Source organism: Lathyrus oleraceus, chromosome 5, assembly GCF_024323335.1.
Source record: "Lathyrus oleraceus cultivar Zhongwan6 chromosome 5, CAAS_Psat_ZW6_1.0, whole genome shotgun sequence".
In the NCBI taxonomy this organism is placed as follows: Eukaryota; Viridiplantae; Streptophyta; class Magnoliopsida; order Fabales; family Fabaceae; genus Lathyrus; species Lathyrus oleraceus.
Genome location: NC_066583.1, coordinates 10,697,374 through 10,703,144, shown reverse-complemented (window position 1 = coordinate 10,703,144; position 5,771 = coordinate 10,697,374). Strand labels below are relative to the sequence as shown.

Genomic DNA, 5,771 nt, shown 5'->3' with positions numbered 1-5,771 from the left:
TGAGGCAATGCAAATGCAATGTTATGATGCCATGAGGGATCTTAGGGACAAAATTGGGGTCTTACAGTGTCCCAGCTCAACTTCCCTCAACTGCCACGTTCCCCACTACTTCCACTAAGGCGCCTCAGATTGGCCTTGTGGCGGGCGCCACAAGAGGAAAAGTTTTCCCTCCCACTTTCAAGTTGAAGGGCATCCTTGTCATTTCCATCTTTTTACTTGCTTATAAATAGAAAATCGAAATCACTTTTACAATCATCCAAACTTAGAATAGAGGCAAACTCAGAGCAACTTTGTTTCACTTAGGCATATATTCAGTATTTTAAAGTGGTAATCGCTTCGCATTGGAGTGTTACCACAATTGTGTAATCAAGTCTGTGATAGAGTCTGTAATCGAGTTTGGAGCACTTTGGAAGGAAGTTAATCCTGCCGCCATTTTCATTTCCGCTTTGCAATTTATTCAACCCTCCGATTGGAGTAGGTTTTTATTACTTGTCTTTATCTTATTTATTTCTCGCACTCGCTTTACTTTGTTTATTTTCTCGCACTCGCTTTAAATTATTTATTTCCTCGCACTCGCTTTAAATTATTTATTTCCTCGCACTCGCTTTAAATTATTTATTTCCTCGCACTCGCTTTACCTTTATTTACTTTCCGTACTCGCACTACTTTTATTTACTTTCCGCACTCGCACTACTTTTATTTAAATTAATGCACTTTTACTTTACCATGTCTAACTAAATCTATAAGGTTAGAATGTAAGGATCGTAATTGAACCGATAATCCGTACAATTGTTCGTAGAAACACTTAAGGGCTATTTTAACTTTCAACTTAAGTTTTCCCGCACTTAATTTCCGTTGGGTAAGATCGAAAGCCGTCCAACGTCTATCTAAACTTAATTGTTTTTAACTATTTCAAAAACAGCGAAAGCGCTTTGTTTAGTTCATTAGGAGTTTTTAACTTAAGAAGAAAAGAGATTTTAAAACTATTTTCGGACGCGTTTATAAGTTTAGAGTCTGGTTCGTGAGAACCTCTTTTGGTTAAGAAATCCAGGTTATAATACTTTTCAACTTAGTCAAGATACTATATTTTTTAAAAATAGGTTTACTACTGTAACGCAATGCGCGCCTTTTTATAAGTGACAATAAGAGGGTTTGATTAGGGAGTACTGTTGATTGTACTTTTTAAGTGTCGGGTTTTTGTTATCGTCTCCACAGGGATTGTGAGATATCACCGCCTTTCGATAGTTGTTTTAGTCTTAACTTAAGTAACACAGGGGTTTTTGGTTTTAGTCACGTTATCTTGCATAAAAATGTAATAAAATGCGGTAAGAGATTTGGTTTGAATATTTGAGAAATATTGCCAAAGTTAGGGTTCGACGATCACTTTGCATGTATATGTTTGATCAACAAAACTTATAAACTCCTTTAGATGATAAACTATTTCACAAAGTCCTCCCAATGTGTTTATCTCTAACACACATTGTGAGTTTTCCCATTTTGATCGATTGTTTATCTCTAACACAATCTATCAAAATGACAACTTTTTGGTTCAACCTTATGGTGAACAAAATCATTCATTACTATCTCTAGCTAACAAACAAGATTGGATGAAAACCTAGGTTAAAAGTTGGTAAACATCATTCGATCATAAACCAACACAAAGAGTTTTACATAAGAACAAAGTTTTCATCATATATTCACCATTAAAGAGTTTACAAATGAAGATCCTTACATTTACACACAAAGTTAATGATCATCTACATCTAACCTTGACAAAATGGAGAACTTAGCTACTCATTTTCATGGTAGCTTGGTCAACAAGTTTCGGAAGAAGGTTGATCAACATCCGAGTCGAATAATCGAGATTGGATGGGAATCCACCTTCTTTTTGTGAAAGATGGTTAAGAGATGAAGAGAAATGATTTCTAGGTCAAAAAGATCTCTAGAGCAAAAGCTGGAAAATATCTAAAAAGGTACAAAAGTATGGAAAGGTGAAGTATGGCTCCAAAAAGTAGCCCTTGCTACTTATAGTGCTGCTATTGGGCTGTCATGCTCGCTAGGCGAGCAGACTACTTCGCCTAGCGAGCCCCAAAATTAGGCACCTGAGGCACCTGCGTCCAGAGAAAGATCCTTAGCCAGACTGTCATGCTCGCTAGGCGAGCAAAACCTTCGCCTAGCGAAGCCCACGCTTCAACCTTCGCTCCAGCGAGGTTGAGAGGTTTATCTACTGGAATGCTCGCTGGGAGCTCGCTAATGGCTCGCCTAGCGAGTGAGTGCTGGCTGCGCTTTTCACCAAGTCTGGACGTGTTCGCTACGCACCTCGCTAGCAGCTCGCCTAGCGAGTTTGATCATGTTTGCCACTGTAAAATACTGGAGCTTTTCGTTGGACTCTCGCTGGACGCTCGCCTAGCGAGTCCTTCGCCACAGCCCTCGCCTAGCGAGCAAGCTGATGAATGCTTGTTTTATTTGATCCCTTTGCCAAATTTCTTGTGTCTTCACTTTCTATTATTTCATGCCTACTTCCTGCACAATAACACACAAATCAAAGGTACCAAGATCGTTTATCATTGAATTGCATTTCATCTAAAACAAGGGTGGTTTCGAACACTTTAGCAAGGAAATGGAGTGAAAGATACCCATATTTGATAGCTCAAATTAGCACTTTTGGGTATCTAACAAGTACAACTCGGTTCTGAATACGCGAAAGCGACAGTTCCTGTTAAATTAGTTCTTTTCAAAGTAGGAAACATTGCCCATAAGTAATTCTATTAGCAAGTACTTGGATTATTAATTGATTATGTGAATTACATTCGACCCTGTCTTTATTAATTGAACTTTATTCAATACTTTACTTTTCATTGCACACTCCAAAAACACCTATTTTGATTGCCTTTGATAAACACCATAACAATAGATAACGATAGATTGACACTTGGTCTCTGTGGATTCGACAATCTTTTATATTACTCTGACGCGTTCGTATATTTGCGAAAAGACCGTATCAAGTTTTTGGCGCCGTTGCCGGGGACCAATTTCGTCAAATTTCATTTTCCTGTTGTTATATCGTTTAGACTTAGGCTATTTCCCGCCGGTCAATGCGAAGAACTCGCAGCACCGGAAGTTTAAGCTTAGTATACCCTCTGGCGGAACCTGGACGTTACGCTCGTGCACGTTTATTCTTTCATAGAATTAAGAGAGCTATGGCCGAAGACCAAAACCAAAGACCTCTTAAAGATTTCGCTCAACCATCTAATGAAGAACCTATTTCTAGTATAGTAAACCCAACCATCCCAGCTAATAATTTTGAACTTAAACCATCCCTGTTGCAACTAGTGCAACAGAGACAATTCGCAGGTCTCGCTACTGAGAACCCAAACCAACATTTAAAAATATTTCTTCAATTAGAAGACACTTTTAAAACCAATGGAGCTTCTCCTGAGGCAATACGTTTACGATTATTTCCTTTTTCCCTCAGAGATAAAGCCCTATCATGGTTAGATTCCCTTCCACCCAATTCCATTACGACTTGGGATAACCTTAGAAGAGTTTTTCTTGCTAGATAATTTCCCCCAAGTAAGACCGCCGTTCTTCGAAACCATATAACTAGATTTACCCAGAACCAAGGAGAATCGTTGTTCGAAGCTTGGGAGAGATATAAAGAGTTGTTACGAGCATGCCCACATCATGGTTTAGAAAATTGGTTAATCATTCAAACCTTCTATAATGGACTTCATTACAACACAAAGATGACCATCGACGCTGCCGCAGGCGGTGCTCTGATGAACAAACCTTATCCTGAAGCCAGTGCCCTCATTGAAGATATGGCTCAAAACCATCAATCATGGGGAGTCGAACAAGCGACAGTTGAGAAGAAGGAAGCCCAAGGAGGAGTGCATGAACTAAGCTCTATAGACATGATGCAAGCTAAAATAGACGCATTAGCCCTCAAAGTCGAACATATGTGCATAAACCCGAATACTGTAGCCGCAGTTTCGTCGGATTGTGAGATATGTGGACACCAATCTGCAGAATGCAGTCTATTAAACGAAACCCACTCTGAGCAAGTGAACTACACCCAAGGGAACCCATATTCGAATACCTATAACCCTGGATGGAGGAATCACCCGAACTTCTCCTATAAAAACAATAACCCTATCCAAAATAATGCACCTCCGAGACCTAGCTATCAAGCCCTTAGATCAAATCAACCTATGCAACCTGTGCCACCAAATCCGAGCCTTGAGAAAATTATGGAAAATTTTATCACCGCTCAAACCCAACAAAACAAGGAGTTCATGAACCAAAACATTCATGTTAACGAATTGATTACTCAGTTAGGAACCAAGGTTGACTAAATAGTTACTCACACTAAGATGCTTGAAACCCAGATTTCTCAGGTAGCTTTAAACCAAGCCCCTCAGACTACACCTGGAGGACAGTTCCATGGACAACCTCAACAAAATCCGAGAGGACAAGCCAATGCCATTACCCTACGAAGTGGGAACGCTTATGATGAGCCACCAAACCCTAGATTGAGTGAACCCGAAACTTCTAAGGAATATACCAAACCCCCGGACGAAGTAAAGGAACCAGAGGAACCTGAAAAGCAGGAAGGTCGAGAAAAAGGAGAAGAACCTAAAGATAAAACTTACGTACCACCCCCGCCATATAAACCACCTATACCATATCCGCAAAGACTCAAACAAACTCAGATCAATGAACAGTATCAAAAATTTATTAAAGTTATAGAAAAACTTCATGTAGAAATCCCTTTCACAGAAGCCATCACCCAAATACCTTCTTATGCAAAATTTCTCAAAGACATCATTACCAACAAACGTAGACTTGACGATCCGAAGCCTTTGGAATGTAATGCTATTTCCGAGGACAAATTAGCAAAAAAAGATAAAGATCCTGGAAATTTCTCCATTCCTTGCCTTTTGGGTAATCATGTCATCGGAAAAGCTTTTCTAGACTTATGAGCTAGTGTGAGCCTAATGCCTTTAGCAGTTTGTGAGAGGTTAAACTTAGGAGAATTACAGCCCACTAAGATGTCACTTCAGTTAGCCGATAGATCTGTTAAATATCCGATAGGCATTTTAGAAGATGTTCCTGTTAGGATAGGTCAGTTATTTATCCCTACTGATTTTGTTGTCATGGACATCAAAGAGGACAATGATATACCAATCCTTCTTGGTAGACCATTGTTATCGACTGCAGGAGCCATAATAGATGTCAAGAAAGGAAAGTTGACATTTGAGGTAAGTGACGAGAAAATAGAATTTATACTTTCGAAATTTCTTATGGCACCTGTGATGGGAGACTCGTGTTATGCCTTAGATATCATTGATGAATGTGTTAGAGAATTAGAACAAAAAGAAATTATAAAAACAATTAAGTTACCATCAACTCTTATAAGGGAAGATGATGACTTTAAGAAACCCTACATCGATGATAACCTTTACGAATGTTTATCCCTTACTCCAGATCCTATGCCATGCCCTAAGAAACCAACCTTAGAACTTAAGGAACTGCCTAAGAACCTGAGATATGAGTTCCTCGATGAAAAGATGAACCGTCCAGTTATAGTTAGTCCTACCTTGAGCCAAGAGGAAACGAACCAACTTTTAGACGTTTTACGAAGATATCCCTCAGCCTTAGGATATAATATCTCTGACCTGAAAGGTATAAGCCCATCCGTATGCATGCATCGGATTTCGCTCGAAGAAGATTCAAAACCCTCCAGAGAACATCAGAGAAGAATAAACCCT

The 5,771-nt window shown here is 39.3% G+C and overlaps 1 non-coding gene across 1 annotated transcript; it reads right to left on the bottom strand.

The window, feature by feature from the left end:
• Positions 1-3,584: 3,584 nt before the first annotated feature.
• LOC127090271 (small nucleolar RNA R71) lies at positions 3,585-3,691 on the bottom strand. Its single transcript, XR_007791796.1, has one exon. It is a non-coding gene; the product is annotated as a small nucleolar RNA R71 (small nucleolar RNA).
• Between the last annotated feature and the right edge of the window lie 2,080 nt (positions 3,692-5,771).